This window comes from Peromyscus californicus, unplaced genomic scaffold (assembly GCF_007827085.1).
Source record: "Peromyscus californicus insignis strain IS unplaced genomic scaffold, ASM782708v3 Scaffold_16__1_contigs__length_79575227, whole genome shotgun sequence".
NCBI classification, from domain to species: domain Eukaryota; kingdom Metazoa; phylum Chordata; class Mammalia; order Rodentia; family Cricetidae; genus Peromyscus; species Peromyscus californicus.
The window spans coordinates 26,991,752-27,014,212 of record NW_026294458.1 but is presented as its reverse complement, the minus strand read 5'-3'; the positions used below and the strand labels follow the sequence as shown (position 1 = coordinate 27,014,212).

Genomic DNA, 22,461 nt, shown 5'->3' with positions numbered 1-22,461 from the left:
ATAATCACACTTGAAAAACACTGAGTTTAGGTGGAAGATCACTGCAACAAAAGGACTACAAGTGAAATTCTCCAAACTAAGAGTTTCATGATTCTTTCTGAATATAAAATAAAGTATGTAATTTATGTTAAGTCTAAGCATAGCTGATAAAAGCAACATATAAAGGTCAGGAAACCTTGCTCAAAGGTGTGCATAAGTAATGATGTTTATGATGGCTCAATAAAATACATAAAACTGGTGTGAATATGCATTGCCAAGAAGCTTCTGAAAGTCACTGTATATAGGTGTCTAGAAGTCAAAGTTTGAAATTTTTGCGCACTAGGTTTAGTTCTAGGCATCTAGAAACAATAGAAATCAATGTTAAAACATAATTTTAGGGCTGGTGAAATGGCTCAGTAAGTAAAGAAAGGCATTTGTTGCCAATTCTAAGGACCAGAATTTGACCCCTGGGGTCCATATGGTGGAAGGAAGGAACTGACTCCTTAGGTTGTCCTCTGACCTACACATGTGCCTTGGCTCCAGTTCCAACCTACACACATACACACAAGTAGGTAAGTAAACAAAACATAAAAGCTAATTGTATAATACTGGAAAATTATAAGAAATCTGAATGTCTAACAAAAGAAAATAAGTAAGGTATATCACGTCCATATACCCTAATATTTCTCTGCAACTCACAATGAACCTTAAACATTTTAAATTTTATAGAAATCTTCAAATGTATAATATAACAGTAAGTTATATAAGCATGTATAATGTCGATTGCATGGGAAGTATGACACTGAAGATTTAAAAAATGAAATAAATAAATATAAATACCAAGATATTAGATATCAACTCTTTAAATTTTGTTCTGCTTAGGCTCACAGAGAGCTAATTACCAGCAATGAACATTAATTACTTTTATGCTAGTAAAATATTATTTGGTAAGGTAGAGGTAAAAGAAAAATTGTAAAGTGCCATATGGAAATCATAAATCTAACTTTCTTTGAGAAATAAATTAATTCAATCACACATAAAATCCACTAGGTGTGCCTACAGAGAGAACACACTCTGCCTCCTCATCGGGGTACACAGGGTCTTTTTCATCCCATTACTCTAGGATCCACACAGTAATTCAGTAACACATTTTTAATCATCTTAGTCAAACTTTTTAAATTATGCAGAGTGAAATGATGGCAAGAACAAGTCAGGACTGAAAATCTGTTGTATCTAGTACAGACTAATTTATTCACTAAGCCAGCAACATTCAATGAGCATCTACTGTGTGCAAGGTGATGCATTTATCACCACCATGTGTTAAAAGATAGAGTAGGCCACATCCCCACAGTGCTAACCATTTCAAAGCTCTAAACATATGTAGGAATGGTGCAAATACAGATACAAACATAATATAGCTCAAGGTATTTCTGAGAGAGCTTGTACATTTTAGAACAAGAAAGTGTATGATACTTTTATTCTTTTATATTGTGGAGTGAAAATTTATGTATAGGTAATGTTGACTAAAAGTTCATACTAATTAGTATATGTCACTTGTAAAATGCACTGGTAAATTATTTTAAATATTTACATTTTTATTTATGTGATTTGCTTCATGTTAATGGTGATGTAACATAAAAGAAGATCAAAGAAATACTGACCCAATCTACAATGTGAGGTATGTAAGATTGCCTCAGATTATGCAGCGCTACATGAAACACACAGACAATTATTAACAGACTAGAGTAATTTATCAGCCACTTAAGTAAACGTTAGTTACTTGTTAATCCTGAAGACACTGTTATGGCAACATCACCAGGGAAAGAAACAGAGATAGGGCAGACCATTTTTACCGGACAGATAAGATGATACAGCTAATAGATTCTCTCTGTAATTACAAAGTTTCTCTCTGGTCTATAGTCATAATTTTAGTCCCACTGAAGCCAGTGCCAAATAACAGTTACAAGGTCGAGGTCACTTATGAAGTGGTGACAGTATAAAAACAGTGACTCCTGTGATCACTGATCCCTGGCTGAGACTTATGGAGTTCTGGGCAGCAACAAAGTTATCAGGCTGATGACTAGGAGCTTAGAATTTGCCACCCAACAATTAGATCTCAGGCCAGCTACGTATTTCCTGTATTTAAAATGGTGATCATGCTATTTACCCTATAGAATTATTTACAGTGCTTACTGTCATGGGCATATAACAAAATAAACAAAGTGTCTGCCATAAAGTAAGCATTTCCTTATGTTTTTATTATTTTAATTATGTATGTATAGGTGTATGTGTCTGCATGTGTGTATGTGTACACGCGCGCAAAGTACCTCTCCTGGATCTGGAGTCACAGATGGTTGTGATGGGGTTCTGGGAACCAAACTCAGGATTTCTGGAAAAGTAGCGAGTATTCTTAAATGCTGAGCCATTTCTCTGGCTCCCATGTTACTTTTTTCATGTATTCTAAAGAGAATTACAAGCTGTCGTAAAAGGAGCTTATACAACCGTGAGATGTTAGTTACATCTAGTTTCCGGGTGCACAATGGGTAAATTCATAGCCATATGGAGTGAAGCTATTATGAACAACAATAAAGATGGGGACCTGTGTACCAGTTAGGTTTCTCTCTTGCTATGATAAAAACTGTCCAACACTAATTTTGGAGAGGAAGGGGTTTCTTTGGCCTACAAGTTACAGACCATCATCAAAAGAAGGCAAGATAGGAAGCAGAAAGCAGAAGCTAAAACACAGACCACAGAGCAGTACTGCTGACTGCCTGGTTTCTTTCTCTTTTTTATTTTTTTTTATTTTATAATTTAATTTTACATATCAGACACGGATTCCCCTGTCCTCCCCCCTCCCACCCCATCCCCTGCCTTCCTCCCAGCCCACCCCCCACTCCCATCTCCTACAGGGCAAAGACTCCCCTGGGGATTCAGCTCAACCTGGTAGATTCAGTCCACTGCCTGGGTTCTTCTGGCTTACTTGGCTACCTTTCTAATATGGCCCAGGCCCACCAGCTAGGACTGTCACTTCTCACAATGGACTAGGCTCCCACTACAGCAACTGTCACTTAAGAAAGTACCTCACAGACACAACCACATTCCAGTTGGATGGAGGCAACCCCCAACTGAGGTTTCTTCTTCCCAGATGTGTGAAGTTGATCCATTACACCTATTATAGAAATTTTCTTACTATGTCATTTTGTTGACTTCTAGTTAGCACAGCTACATTCTCCAACAGAAATTTAACAGGTCTGGCTTTATGTTGTGGTTGAGTCTTATTAGAGATGCCTCTTGAGCTATTAGTAAATCAAGTTGCTAACTCACTCAGGTAATTAAAAAAAGTCTCATCATAGTCTCATCTAGGTCCATGGAGAAGTTTATCATGACTTGTTTAAAAAAAAAAGCTCTGAGATTAAATTTATAAAATATTACTTCTGTGACCAAGTATCCTAAGAAATATTTTACATGGAGCCTTCACCCCTATGTTCTAGTCTCTTAGTGTGGGAATACTCTGCAGGCTGCCAAAGGAGAAACATAAACACTAACCCACCCACAAAATCTTTGGCCTACAATCTGCTCTGCCTATGAGATATGCTAGGGCAATGGTGACACAGAACTTGTAAGAGTGGCCAATAATGTCTGATTTGACTTAGGCTCACTCCATGAGATGGAACCCATGCGTGACACTGCTTGGATAACCAAGAACCAGAAACTAGACAGCACAGAGACCTAGGATAAAACCAAACACTACTGATCAATTAAAAAAAAAGTCCAATAAAATGACGCCAGATGAGTATTCTGGTATACATATAGATCAGTGCCGTATTCAGTTACCATCAGAGAGGTTTCCTTAGGCAGCAGATAGGAACAGATGCAGATACCAACTGCCCAGAAATTGCGGGAGAGAGTCTTAATGAAACAGCTCCATCCAATCCTCCTCCCTTGGAACTCGGGGAACCCTGTGGAAAAGGAGGCAGGGAGAATGTAGGAGATAGAGGGGATGGAGGACACCATAAGAACAAGGTAGTCTAAATCAACTAAGCAGGGCTCATATGAAGGGAGACTTGAAGCAGCAAGCACAGGACCTACATAGGTCTATATCAGGTCCTCTGTGTATATAGCTTTCAGCTTAGTATTTTTATTGGACTCCTCAGGTGTGTCTCTGATTCTTGTGCCTGTTCTTAGGGGCTCTTTTCCTTCTGTTGGGTTGCCTTGTCTGGCCTTGATGTGATGGTTTTTCATTCACCTTATTATATTTTATTTTGCCATGTTTAGTTGCTGTGGTGATTTGAATAGGTATGGCCCCCATAGACTCATGTGTTTGCATGCTTGGCCCATAGGGAGTAGCACTATTAGGAGGTGTGGCCTTGATGGAGAAAGTGTGTCACTGTGGGGGTGGGCTTTGAGGACTCATATGCTCAAGCTATGCCCAGTGTGGCACACAGTCTCCTTCTGCTGCCTGTGGATCAAGAAGTAGAACTCTCAGCTCCTTCTCCAGCACCAGGTCGGCCTGCATGCTGCCATACTTCTCACCATGATGATAATGGACTAAACTTCTGAACTGTAAGCCAGACCCAATTAAATGTCTTCCTTTATAAGAGTTTCTGTGGTCAGGTGACTCTTCACAGCAACAGAACCCAGAAGTTATCTCTTAGAATCCTCTTCTTTTCTAATGAGATACAGAGAGGGAGTGGTTCCAGAAGGGAGGGAAGTTGAGAAAGAGCAGGAAAGAGTAGAGGGAGGAGAAGCTATAATTAGGATGTATTGTATGAGAAGAGAATCTATTTTCAATAAAAAGAAAAAAAATGGAAATAATTTTTTTCATACAATATATTCTAATCATGTTTTCCCCTCCTCTAACTCACTCCAGATCCTATCTACCAACCTCCCTAGCCCATCCAACTTCATGTTCTCTCTCACTTGATCAAAAAGATAAATAAAAAACCCAAGAAAACCAAGCATCAAAACAAACTGAAAATAGGACAAACTATTATTAACATTTTAAATATGTCTCCACTTAAGAAGTCACTAACACAATAAAATTCCAATCTATTTTAATATATACATTTATTTCTACTGTTTCCACCAGAGAATTTGGTTGCTTGTTATTTTACTGTTATTATTACCTTATATTGTTGTTATATTATTTAATAATTAATAAAGCCAATTATATTTTTGAAAATAAAATGTCTTAACTTCTTAAAATTGCTTTTTTAGTAAACTTGGAAAATTCACATTTATTTTTATATGTTACTAAGCTAGATTCAACTTTTCATGATTGAAAGACTGTCTTCATATCATATATCTAATAGTTGAGAATAGGAAAATAAAAACAAAAGGACAATATCTGAAGTGATTAATCTTTCTCAGACTTGAAAGACATGAAATGTGAAATGCATAATGTATAAGTTACTCAGTTTTTAGAGGAAGACAATGTCAAGAACATGGTAGGCTGATAAACCAAGAGAGAGTGACACAGATGGAAGATTAGCAATGGAGGCACAGTGGAAGGCAACAGGATGTCCTTATATTCAAGAACAGCACTTGGAGGTTCCATATGGTTTTTCAAAAAGGCTTTATTGTTATTTGTCCCTCCCCAAATTCCCTCCTTGACCTTGTTTTTCAGTTTCCCTTCCAATCTAATCTTCCTCTTCTAGTTTCACCTTTGTGTTTCCAAAATAATACATTCTATTTCCCCTTCCTTGAGAGAGCCTCTTCTCCACCCTGGTCCATTACTAGGCACCTAACCTTGGTAACATACATATCAAAAGATTAAAAGCTAACATCATATAAAGACAAAACATCTCTTTTTTATACTACCTTGCTCAAAATTACTATTTCTAGCCCCATTCAATTATCTGAAATTTTCATAAATTCATTTTTCTTAATGGCTGAATAATATTATATTGTATAAATGTACCACATTTTCATTATCCATTTAGCCATTAATACAGGTGCTTTCCAACTTCTGGCCATTATAAATACAGCAGCAATGAATGTGAATGAGCAAGTATCTCCGTCATAAGATATGGAGATTTTGGGGTATGCTCAAGAGTGATATAGCAAGATCTTAAAGTAGATCTATTTCCAGCTCTCTGAGGAACTACCACACTGATTTTCATAGTAGCCGAACAAGTTTGTACTCCCACCAGCAATGAGTAACTATTCTCCTTTCCCAGCATCCTCACCATCATTTGCTGTCATATGTTTTATTGATCTTGGTCATCACAGCTGAAGAAAGATAAAATGTTGAAGTAATTTTAATTTGCATTTTTCCTGATGACTACGGATATTAACATTTCTTTGTTTCTCAGCCATCATGTTTCATTTTTGGAGAACTCTCTGCTCAGTTCTATACCCCATTTTTAAATTGGGTTATTTGTTCTCTTAATGTTCAGATTTTCTTTTAGTTCTTTATATATTCTAGATATTAATCCCCTATCAGATGCATTGGTAAAGACCTTTTCCCATTCTGTAGGCTGCCACTTTATACTAATGATGGAAGGAGCTTACATGGAGTCACCATATAATAGAGGAGCTGATGCCCCAACTAGAAATCTATACAACCAAGTAAAATCTCCAGTGCCAGAAATGGTGTACATTTTGGTGAACTGTTAGCCAAAGGGGTCCCATGGACCTTCCCAAACATAACTGGCTATTGTTAAGGTTATCGATTGCTCTCTACAACATGGTAAGGCTTTGTGGTTGAGACTAACACTTAGGTCATCCAACAAGGAGAAGTCGAGAAGCTTTAGCCCTACTAATAGTGTTCTTGGTGCTAGAAGGTACTCTAAAAGGTACTGCAGGAGAAAAGTAACTATCAATATCACCTAGCAACAAACCCTATAACCTATAATAGCAACCTGCCTGCAAGATTTACTGGTGTTAAAAGTGACACAAATGTTCTGGCAGTAACCAACTAATTTTTGATAGAAATAAGGCGCTCCATGAGATGGAACCCATACCTGACACTGCTAAAGTGGCCAGGAACCTAGGACTAAATAGGTTATGGGCCTAGGTGAAAACCAAATACTATTGTTTTGCTAAAGGAACACTGCAATAAAACAGCTCCCAATGATATATTAATATATCCACTGTGGTAGTTTGAATGTAATTGGCCCCCATAATTCCACAGGAAGTGGCACTATTAGGATGTGTGACTTTGATGAGTGAGTATGTCACTGTGGAATGGACTTTGAGGTTTCCTATGCTCAGGATTCTGTCCAGTGAGTCAGTTGACTTTCTGTTGCCTGAAAGATGTAGGACTCTCAGTTACTACTCCAGCACCATATCTGCCTACATGCCATCATGCTCCCCACCATAATTATAATGGACTGAACCTCTGAAACTGGAAGCAAGCCATGCCAATCAAATGGTTTACTTTATTAGAGTTGCTGTGGTCATGGTGTCTCTTCACAGCAATAGAAACCCTAACTAACCAATCAGTGAATCGCCCAGCCCTCATTAGTGAAGCTTGCAGTAGATAGGCATTAACACAGAGATCCACAACTGAACAATGTACAGAGAGCAAGATACTTTGGAAACACTCAGATGTAGTGGGGTAGCTGTTCCAACTTTGACCTTGAAACACTGCCCATATTTTGGCAGCAAGTAACTGCCACACCTGCCTATGACCTGGCCCTGGGGTGTGGCCAAGAAAAGATATCTTAAGACCCAAATGTGTAAGTGTTCGCTTTCTTAGTTCCACACGGTCTTGGAGATTGAATTTGCAGACCAAGTCAGAGTTCCCCAGAGAACTATGCTGGACTGTACCTCATCTCTCCCGGATCCTGTAATCAACCCCCAATTGGTTGTAAGTTACCTCTGAAATAAAACTCTTTTAATTACCAGATAAACTACGTGGAATTGCCTCATTAATCGCTGCTATACTCAGACCCCTACCCTCAAGGGTGAGAGATCTATGTAGAAGACAATGATGAAAGATTTAGTGTTAGAGGTGGTGGATGACTCCAAAGAAACAGTCTCTTCCAGACACAACAGTATTGATGCACATAGGAACTCACAGAGACTGTGGAAGCAGGTATAGGACCCACACAAGTTCAAGCCACATAATATCCAAGCACTGAGAGGGGGAAGTGGATACAGGTTTTTATCCCTAAATGAGAATCTATTTGCAATTGTTGCTTACTGATAAAGGGAATGCAAGTTTCTCCCAATGTAGTGTTACTGGTATATCACCAAATTTCATGGCAGGCCCTATGCTGAAGAGGAGTGATCAACAAAAATAAACCTCATGGTTTTAAGGTTTTTTTAAATAGGATTTTGGGGGGGGAGCATTGAGAGAAAGATACATACATGAGAGACAGAGAGAGAGAATATGAAGTTGAAGATGAGTGGATAGGGAGGTGGGGGAGTATCTGGGAGGAGTTTAGGAGTAGAGAAAAACATGAACAAAATATATGAAAAAAAATTCTACCTTAAAAATTTTGGAAAAATAGCATTAACTAGCTCCAGTGAAGACATGAAATAAATTTTAGTAATGAAATGTTTTCACTCTTCCTTTCTGTTACCTGCTAATTAATTACCAACGGTTCCCAGTGGTGAAACCTACAAGAAGAAAACTGACTTGGGAGGCAGGAGAATTTGCCTCACCTTAGTCAGCTCTCATGAAGACAATCAAGTAGAATATGAAAGACTCATAGAGGCACAGATTCAAGACCTCTACAGATATCAAAGGCAAAGAGAAAACAAGGTTTGCTCCAAAGGAAATGCAACTGATCAGGTAAGTGACTTCTCAACAGCAAAGCTAGAACATATAAAAGAATAATGTCTTCAAAGTGCTGAGAGCAGATAAACACCTCAAAATTATATACTCAACTAAAGAGTACTATCATTAAAAGCAAGTAGAAATCATACTTCTAATAAACACCAAGAGTTTCCTTATCATAGCCATTCTTTAACGGAATATAAAATATATATTAAAATAAGTAAATGCAAAAGAATAATGAATAGGAAAAATAAATGAGAAATAAGGACACTAATGTGTTATCTTGCTAATTATTCAGCAACTTACTCCTTAAAAACAAAAGGCAACAGACTGCTATTCCTTACTGATGTTGATGGTGCAAACACCCTCACTGTATTCAACAGTTAGACGCCATAGTACAGAATGTGGAGCTGGGAAAATATGCACATCATCAGCAACTGTAAGTTGAACCTGAGCTCCTGAAAACTATAAGAGAAGGAGCAACATCAGGGAACCTTAAAGCAGAGTTAGTGTAAAAGCAGGATAAAAGAACCAAATAAGAACTTTATATAACACTAACATGTGCTCAAGGTGAACTCTTCTACATTTTTATATAATTGGAAAGAATGATATAATAGTAAGGCAATGTGGAGTTATTAAAGGATTATTAAATACTTAAAGGTAATTAATTTCAGATATAATATTTCATTGAAATATATAATTTTTAACATGAAAAAATCTTAAGAAAACTCAAATAATACAACAGAGCAAAATTTCATCTAATTATAATGTTTTATCCTTTGAGAATTTTATACATGCATACAATGAAACATGGTCATATACATCCCCCATTTCTCCTTTAAACTCCTATAGCCCCCCAACACATTTCCTCAAGAGTCATAATAGAATTTTTAAAACTGAAAAGAATAGAAAATATAAAATAGGTTACTGGCAATTAAGCATGCAAGTGAGCAAATAAACAAAAATCAATCACATTCTGATCAAGTACTAGTGTGAATTGTAAAATGCTGTAACACACTACTGACAATATGAGACAGTACATTCTCCTGAAAGAGTATGAAACTGGTGGCTAGATTAATGTCCAACTCCACATTTTCAGTAAAAACATTATTAAGGAATGGAAACAGTCGTTAAATAATAAAAATGAAATAATCCATCAACACGTACAAAAAATTACTTCTCTAAACATCTAATAGCATAGATAGATATAACAAACAGCAAAATTTAACACCATAATAAAGTTTTTTATTGTATATGTATCATCAATTGCCAAGTGGCCAATAAAAAGGCAATGGTAATTTAACAACTCAATAATCTAATTAACACATATTAAAGCTCTAATGAAGCTTTGTATCTGATAATTATAAGATACCCATGCCTTCCAGGCACACATGAGCATTTTAGAACTGACCTTATGTCAAAGCACAATATTAGTTTCAACACAAGAACTGAAGTACTTCAATACTCTCTGACACACAATTAACCTTGGTCCTGAATTGAAGGGTATCCTTTACCAAAACTCCAATAATGGGCACATTAAAAATTAGAACCTTGGGGGCTGGAACAATGGCTCAGAAGTTAAGAGAAATGGCTGCTCCTCTAGAGGACCTGAGTTCGATTCCCACTACCCACATGGTAGCTCACAACTGTCTGTAATTCCAGTTCCAGGGGATATGCATATGCATGCAGGCAAAATACCCATACACATAAAATAAAATAAATTTAAAAAAAATATAACTGAGTAATCTACAGATTTAAGACTAAAGAAAATATAAAAATTCACTGCTTATACAACAGAATGACAATGACAAAATATATATGGAAATTAACAGGATGCAGATAATTCAATCTCAGGTGAAGGTATGTGTGTAGCTTTACATTTATGTTAAAAGAAAGGACAAGACTAAATCATCAAGAGGTTACAAAACTTACAGTAAAGGAACATGAGGAAATGTAAAAACAGAAATAGTTAAGTGAAAGAAAACCAAAAGTGTACAAAAATCAACAAAATAAAGCATGAGACTTTTGAAAAAAAGAATAAAGCAGATACATATCAGAGGAATTTTATTATAAAAACTAGAAGCTACAAGTAGCAACATTAAAAAGAAAAAAGGATATTTAAATGAATACAGGAGGCATTTAAAGAATGCAGAAGCTATAAATAAATACATCCACCATTTACTTGACCTAATATTCAAGTTGTTTTAATACTAACTTGAAAATTATAAGTGGGTGAAAAATAACTGGAAAACCTAAACTAAAAATAACGATATAATGTAAATATATAACTATATGTTAGTAAATTATACTGTAGGAACTAATTAATTTTAAATTCTGATGAACCTACAAAAACCTGGTTGAGGTTGATACTATAAACATTGAACCACAGAAAACAAAGCACCTTATTCTTACAAAAACCCACATAATATTGACATTAAAACTGCATAAAGAGATTGGGAGTGGTTATACATGTCTTTAATCCCAGCACTTAGGAGGCAGAAGCCGGAGGATCTCTCTGAGTTCAAGGCCAGCCTGGTTTCCAAGTTCAAAGCCAGGCAGTGCTACAGAGTGAGATCCTGTCTCCAAAACAAAACAAAACAAAACCCAGAAAAACAAAAACAGATAAAGAAATTATGAGAGGAAATTATTCATAATAATGAGTAAAATATACTTATGCCAGAAAAAGCATTTAGAAAAAGAAGCAAGCAGCAAAGTTATCAGTTACTTACCTCCCATTACACACTTTGCTAAGTGTATTGCATTCATTGTTGAATTTAATGTGTGTTTCAGTAGTCATCCTACATTTTTCCTTGTTTCTTTTTTTCAGTTTTCATACCAAGTAATGTTTTTCATTAAGACATTTTCATATATGATATCTTAGTCACTAATCTATTACTATGAAAATACACTATGACCACAACAACTCTTAGAAAAGAAGAATTTAATTGGGGGTTTACATACAGTTTCAGAAAGTTAGTCCATTGTCATTATAGCAGGAAATGTGGTAGCATAAATGAAGGCATAGTCCTGAGACTGAGAGCTTTATATCCTGTTCTACAGGTGGCAGAGAGAGATCTTCCTTTGGGGGTGGGGCTTGTGAAATTGATCCCATCCCCACTGGTATGGTGACAGATATTGTCACATTATTAAGGTCTTGTTTAGGCAACCATAGTGTAGATATTCATGTGTCAGCATCCCTGTCATGTCAACAAAACACTATTTTGCAGAAAGCATCCTGGTCTGTAGCTAGAGTTTTCCTGTGTCCCAGTCTGCCAGTGGTCAATACAATTCTCTCTCACCCTCCAGTCCTGTAGCCACTCGGACCCAAATAAACATACAGAGACTTATATTACTTATAAACTGTATGTCCATGGCAGGCTTCTTGCTACCTAGTTCTTATATCTTAAATTAATCCATTTCTATTAATCTATACATTGCCACACAGTTCGTGGCTTACCGGCATCTTTACATGTTGCTTCTCATGGTGGCAGGTGGCAGCGTCTCCTGACTCAGCCTTTGACTTCCCAGAATTCTCCTCTTGCTTTGTCCCACCTATACTATACTTCCTGCCTAGCTACTGGCCAATTAGTGTTTTATTTATCAATCAATCAGAGCAACACATTCACAGCACATAAATATTCACAGCACTGGTCTTCTGGCTCTCACAATCTTTCTGCAACATCTTCCATGATGTTTCCTGACCCTTAGGTATAGGGGTTACACTGCTGATGTACCAATTGGGAGCAAGTACCCCAAGGTCACACACTGCCTGCATTTTGGTCAGCTGTTGCTTTCTGGAATTGTCTGTCTGCTGCCAAGAAGCTTCTTCTGAGAGATGGAGGCTACACTTACCTTGAGTAGAAAGATCCATGCTTATAATACAGTTAAAAGCTACACTAGTTTAGAAAAATGATAGTAATATTTCTTTCTCTAAGGTCCATGACCTTACCAACTACAGGCAGTTTGCTAGGTTTATAGTATCAGGTATGAATACCTTCCACAAAGGTATTAAATACAATTACATAGCTTTGATTACCCCCAGATGGCTAATTTGTTGGGCTGGATCATTGATGTTTCTCATGCTTAAAAGCTGGGTAAGACTACTGATTACTTTGTCCAGTGGCAGTTTGCATAGTTCTTGCTGATACTCTGTAAGCTGGATCCTAAGAAGGATTCACAGCAGTACTAGCTCAATTCCTCCAAGTCTTGCTATTCTGGTTAGGAAGCTGTCTCTTTCCTCTTCCTTGAATTTGAGCTGACCTTGAACATGGTTTTGAACAGACAATAGTAAAATAACTCTATGTCCATCCAGAACAAAGGTATGAGTTCTAATGGATTTTCTATTTCTTTCTTGTGATTAAGATACCATATAAAAAAGCTCTGGCTCGATTAATGAATGGTGAGGAGGCATATGACGAGGGATCCAGACAAATCTCAGCCATTCTACCCATTATACTAAGACTTCAGATCTATGAATAGAGCTATCATGAATATTTTTGCCTGTAGATAGGTGCACCTAAGGGTAGCTATATGGTGAACCCAACTATTACCAAGTAAAGCAGAACTGCCCAGCTGTACCCATCTATCCTGGTTAGTTTGTTTTGTTGTTTTGTCAACTTGATACAAGCTAGAGCCACTTTGAAAGAGAGAACCTCAACTGAGAAAATGCCACTACCAGATAAGCAAGCCTGTGGGAGTATGTTCTTGATTAATGATTGATTTGGGTAGGCACAGCTTACTGGGAACAACACCACCCTTGGGCAGGTGGTCCTGGGAGAAATAAGAAAGCAGGATAAGTAAGCCTTAAAGCAGCACTTCTCCATGGCCTCTACATCAGTTCCTAACTCCATATTGTTGCCTCAAGTTTCTGCCCTGACTTCCTTCCATGAGGAGCTGGGATATGAAGTATAAGTGAAATAAACCCTTTCCTCTCCAAGTTGCTTTTGGTGATGGTGTTTCACCACAGCATAGAAACGATAACTAAGACACTAGTCATACTCTAGAAATGTACAAATAACAAATATTTGTGGTTAGGCCACTAAGTTTGAAGTATTTTGTTAATGAGATATATATGAAACGGGAAGGTGGAGGGAAAAGCCCATAAAGGGAACATTATCTAACAGGCTATGGCAATTGTCTACACTGGAACTGTCTCTTACTAGAATCCTCTAGGAAACAGCATCATATTCCCTTAAAGTTACACCCTTTGAAGGCCAACACTGCTAGGGAATTTAATCACTAACTTGGAAGAGGCTATTTAAACCTTCTTATAATAGCTTCCGGGCAATCAAAGCCTTCAGAGAGGTAGAGTCTCCAGCATAGCAACAAGTCATCTTCAGAGACAAAGGGTGAGTTGGTGGGGAGAAAAAGCAGCAATCCAGGTAAAAATTCAATCTGCAAGCAGGATCTGCCTTCCCCACTACCAGACTACAGAAGCTAAGGTGGGCCACACAATCTTGGAGACTATAACCATGACACACTCACAGCCTCCAAACTGAACACAAAATGTTACTTAAAACCTCCCCAGATTCCCTAGTTAACTGTCTGATTACTTCTGTATTTGTCATCTACTTCAAATCATCTCTTTTCCTTAAGTTTACTATCCCACCACACCATCTTCAGTGTCAGCAACTAAGTCTGCTGTCTACCTCAAGGAGGGACTAATGGTCATTAAATTAAGTTTTCCTGCCACACTTCGATTGCATTCATGCCCTTCTCTGCTGCCCTCTGAGTAGCTTTCAAGTACTTAAGATGGGAATGAGACATATTTATTGATCTACTGAAACCCTGGTACAGTGCATACAGTATGCCTGGTACCTAAAATGAACCCCCTCTTCTCTTTGGCATTCCAAGACTCTTCTCAGACAAATTCTCCATCCTATCACCCTACAGAGCTCAAGTCAGTCATCACTTCTTCAGGGAAGTCTTCACTGGCTTGGCTATCTATCACTCTTCAGATCTAGGCTTGTTTCTTTCCTTCTTTCAATAGAGATCTCTGCACTGTATTAAAACTGTTCCTTCTATTGCCCGACATCCTGTTGTCTCCTACTGAATGTAAACCACAGCTCTCTTTTACTTGGGTACCCCAGTAAACAGTAAATTCCTTCAAACTGGTACCCTCCACTAAAGTAGGTATTGCTTCTACCAAATTCTGAACCAAAATTTATCTCTATGCCTGGACTAGAATTGGTGCTTAATAAGTATTTACTGAATAAATGAGTAAGTGAAGTCATCTTTATCCCCCTTCCTCACATTCAAGAGTGGCTTCAAGAGAGGTTGTACTAAGAATTGTGTGTATCTCCCTCCATCCTTTTGCCATTCAGTCTTCAGTGAAGTATCAACAGGCCAGGACAGAATGAGACTCTCCTTAATTTGCATACAATATAGTACAAAATAACAGAGCAGAATGCAGTTTGGAAGTTCTGGGATCTTATCATCATAGCACCACACACAGTAAAGCAGCCTTTGACAATCTAAAATAAAATTTTTCATCAAAATTGAGAATTTTTCATAGTTTAAAATAGAATATATGAGACAGGAGAGAAGGAGGAGGTATTTAGGGTAAGAAAAGATACCAGCAAAAGGAAGTACAGGTGACAGAGGAATACAGTGGGGAGGGGACAAATAAGAAAATATAATGACATACATGCATGACAATGCTATAATGAAACCCATTCTCTGTAGGCTAGCTTAAAAGTAATTTTAAAATCTCATAGCCAAAAAGTACTTCTTTACATATTTACAGTGAGTTTGTTTAAAAACTGTTTTCAAAATGCAAATATTGTCTTTCTAGAAAATTGCTGAACCCATCAATATCAGCTTTTATGGTAATAGTTTTTATTTTCATTAAAAAAAATCTTTTTTATCCTTCATCTTCAGAAGACAGGAAAACTATTGAATCAGGTTCCTGGTCATTTCTAAGTCCTACAACTAGTACTAGGACTTGCCTAAAAGGCAAGAATCCCTGAATCAATTTCAAAGAATCAGCATCTAATTCTTTGCTTCCTTCCTATCTTCTCAGAAATGGAGTATGTGGGGCAAGTTAAGATTTAAAATAAAATTGAGCCACCACTTTAAAATGCCTAAATTTTTCTCAGCAATTCACACCACCCCCCTTGCCCATCACACTACATTTTGGAAGAGAGAGGTAGGCTTCAAACAGTTGGTTTTCAAGGGAATACGGATATTGAAATTCTACTCCAATTATTTTATATTTAAATTCTGCTACACAGAATTTAGAATACACATTGCATCATAAAGTCTTTGTACTTTTTACTAATAACATCCTTGAAAGTAAAATTTTTAAACATTTAAGTTAAAGCTAAAAATATAGAAAAGATGAAATCAGATTAGCAAATCCTCTGAAAAGCATTGTATTTTGTAAAACTTGGTAAAATTGCATAAAGATGCATCTTTTCTGGCCCGCTTTATTGGCCTGTGGCTACCTGGGGCATAATTCAGTTTGCTATCCTTTTTCCCAGATCAGCTCACTCTTTGTTCAGTTCCAACTTCAGTCTGGCATATAATTACTTCTTCAGCTCCTATGCTATTTGGTTTTAAGCACCTCTTACCCCCAAGGCCTCATGGCTCTAAGGGCTTGTTGAATTTAAACAAGCACATTTGAATCTTTGTCTTTAAATGAGTAAAATAAAAAGTCTCAGCACCTAGCAAGGAGCACTCTTCTGTCTACCTCCACTCTAAATGTGCATGCTGTAATTGTCTACCAGATCATAATGAGCATCTATCCATCCTCAAAATCAGAGAAAGGAGGACTCATTCTAGAAGTAAATTTACAATAAATGGCTTTATTCTTGATTAGCTATGTGTGTTTGGGGACACAGAGATTGGCACGTGCATAATTTAACTATCTAATAAGAATTGGATGATCAGGGACACCTTGAAAATGAAGGAGGGGAAATAAAATGGAAGAAAAACAAAAGAAAATAGGAAGATTACTAAAAGGAAATATACACGAAAAGAGAAGAAATGCTGTCTTACCTCTCACCTAACAAACTGTAAATTCATGCACACACTCACACTAATGCATGTACAAATGCATGGGCCCGTGAACAAATATACACAGATTGTAATTTCAGCTAAGTACAAACTTTCTGCCTTCTATGGGAAGACAAGCAGGTAACATGGATTCTACCACTGCTATTGCTTGCAGCAACTGGCAAATCATAAATATTACCTATTGTCTTATATTTGTTCCACAGATCATTTATTAAGGAATTTTAAAACAAGAAAGAAATATGAACATGCTATATATGAATAACAATACAGTTTGCATTACATCATAGATGTCATTTAAATAGATCTGGAAAAATGTTTGCTTAACTGGGGAGCTTTTAAAACAAGAAAGAAATATGAACATGCTATATATGAATAACAATATGGTTTGCATTACATCACAGATGTCATTTAAATAGATCTGGAAAAATGTCTGCTTAACTGGGGAGCATGGAAGCAGTCAATGAAACCTGAAAGGGTTTGGCACTAGTAGATTCTTTCTTTCCATGGTCCAAACAAAATCAGAAAAAAAAATGGATAATGTCCTTTCTTCGAAGTTCATATGACCATATTATAACCAGACTGTTAATTATATATGTATTCAAGAGGGTCTAAAACAGCAGATGAATACCTTCTATTCAAGGAAAAGTATGAGGACATGGGACATATGAGTTTGAAATACGCACTTCCCATAAATGATTTTAGATTAGATTTAGATTGGAACACTAATGCACACTTCATTATATCACATTACAACTTGATTTCTTACACAAGAACTAAACTATGGTGATTTCTTAAAATTACTGAATTGTATGTTGCAAACTGGTGCAGTGCAATACTAAATGTCCACACTAAGCATGCAGAAGGCACTCCTTTCAGCGGTGCTAGAACGCTTATTTTGAGCACTCACAGAGGGCTTCTAAAACATCGATTTTCACCCAATACCAATACTAAAATGAAAATATTTCCCTTTCTTTTCCGGTCACTGGTGATGAATAATATGTCGTTTAGAAAGCTGCTTTTCAGAGTTTTATTTTATTTTTTTTTCCAGTGTAGACTTTAGATAATTCATTGCACAGTAAAGGAGAGCATGTTCACTAAGGGCTGATGGGAGTAGATAATGGCCAACATGACCATTGTCAGAATTTTTAAATCACATTCTTCAGATTTTCTTCTTATCTTGATTTGTCTAACTTACTTCTACACTAAGTAACTTGAAATATTTTGCATTCTTTCCTTTCATTTTACATACTTCACCCATCCACCAACAAATAAGGTCAGATGTTTTATTAAAGAAATGAAAAAAATGTTTAAAATCTGAAAATAAAACTTTCTCATTTATATTAGTTTACTTTCTTTCAGTCTTCAAAAGGGTATTTTTCAATAATTTAGTCCTCATTTCAAGAGCTAGAGTATTTTGCATCTTAATTTTCAAAGCAAATGAGCATATTTCCATTTTAGTATTTCCAGGATATTTTAGTGAAGAAACCTGCTACAGGTACTTGACCAATTCTGTGTCTGGACAATTTGTTTCTGGTTATTTTTTTAAAGACTATAATGAACTTCATTGTGTTAAAACTTCTGTTTTACTTTTTGTATTTAAATTATTTCCTTGGGATAAATTCCTAGATACAAAATGCATGTTACCTAATTACCTAAATTATAACAATTTCTTTGTTAGGGAAAGGATAACCAATTCTCTTAGAAAACAGCTTAATTCTTGATAGTTTTTCAATTGAAAAAAAATATAGTTTTTCTTTGGGAGATGAATGTAACCATGCAGATGGATATATTTCTTTAAGATAAATAAGCTTCAATAGCAAACTTTTGAATTTTAGTAATATTTGTATCTAAATATATGTAAGAATTTCATGTCAATATGAGTATAAAATACATATGGAATGAGTAGAATATTTTCACAATTATGATGTGAACATATATACTACAGTTAACTACCACATTTCCTTAAACACTGTAAATCCAAGTCGAATCACAAGAAGGCCTCCAGTTTTGTTTTGATGGATTAGCTTAAAACTACCTCACTTCTGAGAAAGAGGTATAAAAGCTTAATAAAATGAAGTTCTTTTTAAGAACTGTTTAAAGGTAACATAATTTTATGGTAAAATTAACATTTTATAAAGAAGGCAAAATAAATTTTCTATTATATAACACTATCTCACAGTAGACATTGGAGATTCCTAATTAACACTGACAGATGACAGACTGGGCATGAAAACTACAAATCAGAGCACCAAGTTTCATGGAGAGGAAAAGACAAAAATTATATGCTTTGGTGTTGCCAGAACAACTAAGACATGAGATATGGGACAGATATCTATACTGAAAAAGTTTATTGGTTAACCTAAATGTTTGGTGATAAATGTCAGTTAAAGAAAATAAAAGAAATAACATCAAAAAGAATAATGTATGGCACTTAAGAAATCCTTTTTACAACATGGATAAAACAAGAAAACACCAGGTTATTGTCAATCCTATATGATTGCATTGTTTTTATGAGGAACACAGAAATGTCAAACTCAAAGAAACAGTATGGTTGTTTGAATGAGAATTGCCCTACAGGCTCTTAGGCGTGAATGTTTGGTCCTGAGTTGGTGGAACTATTTGGGAAGGATTATAAGGTGTGACCTTGCTGATGAGCTGTGTCATTGGGTGCTCTTTAAGATTCAAAAAAATTGTACCATTCCCAATGTTTTCTTTCTGCCTGCTGCTTGCTGTTCGAGATATAAGCTCTCAACTATTCTGCCATCATAGATCCTAACCCTCTGCAACTAAAAAGCTAAGTAACTACTGCTTCTACAAGTGCACTTGGCATTGGTATTTTATCATAACAACAGAAATGTAACTAAGTTGCAAGTTAGTACCAGGAAATGGGCTGTCGGTATGACAGACCTGACCATGTTGTTTTTGGAGGAATGTGGAAGACTCTGGGACTTTGGACTAAAATAGTGGTTCAACACTCTAAGAAGAGCTTAATGAGACATTACAATAGGAGTTCAGAAGACAATAACACTAAGAGCTATGCAGGCCCAGGCTCGAGAGGTTTCAAAGGGGAACAATATTTCAATTGGCCTGAGGACCATTATTGTAATATTTTGGCTAAGAATGTGGCTAAGAATACTCCTGAGGCTAAATTAAAAAGTAATGGAAAACTTTTTTCAGCAGAGGAGGTTTCAAGATACCCTAATATTGACTGTGTTGTATGGTTATTAGTAATCATTCCTAGGCAGGCCTACAATAAAAAAGAGCAAATGTGGCATAAAAACTACAAAATGCACAGTTTGAAGAGAAAAGGCACCATAGCCAAGGTTTGTGCTGAAAGAGATGAGGATATTAAGATGAGACCTGATATGCAGTGGAAGTAAAAAAAAAAAAAAAAAAAACAGGCCCCCTATGGCAAAACAGCACAACAAAAGCTTCTGACTCCAGAGAAGAAAGGGCTCAGGGTATTTTCTGCTCCTGGAAAGATACAACAGACAAAAGCCACTGCAAAATGTGATAAAAGGGCCTAGGGCTCATTCCAAGTGGGCAACCAAAGGTTTCAGTGTCTTCCACTTGGTGCTGGCTTTAGAATCACAAAGGGCTGATGAATAAAGGGTTTGTGGTATCTTCCTCCAAGGCCAAAGACAGCCACCATGTCACCAGGCAATATCTGGCAGCTAGTTCCTGTGTGAGAGTCCTGAAAGAGGAAGAGACCCTGTGGTGTCACAGTGGTAATCTGTGGAAGTGAAGCCTGAGTTGAGTTGGGGATCCCAAGCTGTTACCATGTCAGAGCTGTGAGATATCTGCCAAGGAAGGCTGCATACAGGGAGTGGAAGCAGCCTGGGAGAGGACTGCTTTGCAGGCAGCAAGTAAGGAAGGAGAAGCCATCTAAGCCTTGGGAATCAGACACGGAGCTACAAGATTGGGAGTTTGACTTTGGGTTCAGTCTTCTACCTTACTCTGCCCTTATTCTCCCTGTTGGCATGGTAGTGTATATTCTGTGCCAATGTACGTTGGAAGTATGTAATTTGCTTTTTGATTTCTTAGGGGATTTTGCAATTAAGAGATTGCCTTTGGTCTCAGAAAAAAACTGTGGATTTTTGAGCAATGTTAAAAATGTGAAGACCATGAGAACTTTTGAATTTGGACTAAATGCATTTTAGCCTTTGGGTGCCAGGGAGCAGAATGTATTGGTTTGAAGGAGAATGGCCCAAAACCTCATATGTTTAAATACTTGGTCCCCAGATGATGAAACTGTTTGGGAAAGTTTAAGAGGTGTAGCCTTGTTGGATGAGGTGTGTCACAGCAGGGAATGGGGCTTTGAGATTTCAAACACTTGTAGAACTCTCTGCTTCCTGCTTGATGTTCTGTTGGTTGAGATAGGAGCTCTCAACTGTTTCCTGCCATTATACCTTGTTTTACCACAATGGTCAATCTTCTGGAACCATAAACCTAATTAAATTCTTCATCTGAAAGTTGTCTCCATCATGGTATTTTATCATAATAATAGAAAATTCACTAAGACATAGGGTAACATGGTAGTAACTAGAAGCAAGGAAAGTTCTCTCTCTTTCTCTTACTCTGTGTGTGTTGTGTGTGGTGATGGGCAATGTGCTGATGTTCAAGCAGTGCAGTTTCAAGGAAGTTAGAGGAATAAATGTTAAAGTTCTATTAAATTGCCTAATGACTATAATTAATAATTTTTATCAAAATTTCTAAAAGTATATTTTAAATGTTAATTACAAATGTTTTAAAGTAAAAAAATAAACTCAAGCAAACAAAAAAATAAATTTAGGGAAGACAAAAATAAAAATCCTCTAAAATTATAGGCTTTAAGACAGAGAGTGAAAACACAGTGTTTTTAAATTGAAATCACAATTTCTTCTCCTACAATATAATGTGATCACAGTTTCCCTTCCTTCATCTCCTACCCAATCCTCCCTGTCTCCCTAGCCATTCAACTCCATTCCCCCTCTCTCTCTTTAGAAAGCAAGCAGAAATTTTTAAAAAATAAAAAAAAGGAAAAAGCAGGAGAAACACATCCACATGCGCACACACACGCACACACGCACACACACACACACACACACACACACACATCCACATACATACATGTGTGTGTTCTTCAATGCATGCATACAAAACCCATAAAAGCACAAAATCAGAAGCCATAATATATAAGCAAAAGACCACTGAGGTAAAAAATGCCCACATAAAGCAGTATGAGACAAAGCATCCAAAGAGGCCGAGTTCACATTGTGTCGGTCATCTCCTGCTGCACATGGGGCTTACCCTTAGAGCAGTTCATATACCCAGTGGGACGCCACAGGATAAAACTAGTTTTTCCTTTGTAAGTGATTATCAGGTAGAGAAAACTTCTGGGTTAGGGATAGGGGCTTGTGAAAACACAATTTAACAGGAAAGAAAGTTGAGAAATTCCTATCCAAGTAACGGATAAAGAAAGTATAAAGATAACAAAAGGAAATGGAAAACTATTTCATATCAGAGAGTCTGGAAACCTATAGACATAATCAAATCCCTTGGAAACATATTACCAAAATGGTTACAAGAAGAAAGAAGAAATATTTTTCGAAGAAACTAATATCTATCTAAATTAATGCATTTCCATAAAGAAAATGTCTTTCCTCTTATTTTTCTTCTTTTTTTCTTTTTTTGTTTTGTTTTGTTTTTAGAGACAGGGTCTACAATGCACACTAGGCTAGCCTCAAACTTACAGAAAT

General features: G+C 36.6%; 1 protein-coding gene across 10 annotated transcripts in view; it reads right to left on the bottom strand.

Moving 5' to 3' along the window:
* Positions 1-22,461, bottom strand: part of Zbtb20 (zinc finger and BTB domain containing 20) — a 786,974-nt gene that overhangs the window by 581,366 nt on the left and 183,147 nt on the right. Inside the window, exon 3 of one of the 10 annotated variants that reach the window (XM_052740707.1) lies at positions 3,814-3,938. The exons of the other annotated variants lie outside the window; for them this stretch is intronic. The gene's annotated coding sequence lies outside the window, so the exon portion shown is untranslated. The remainder of the gene's footprint in view (positions 1-3,813; positions 3,939-22,461) is intronic. 10 annotated transcript variants of the gene reach the window in all.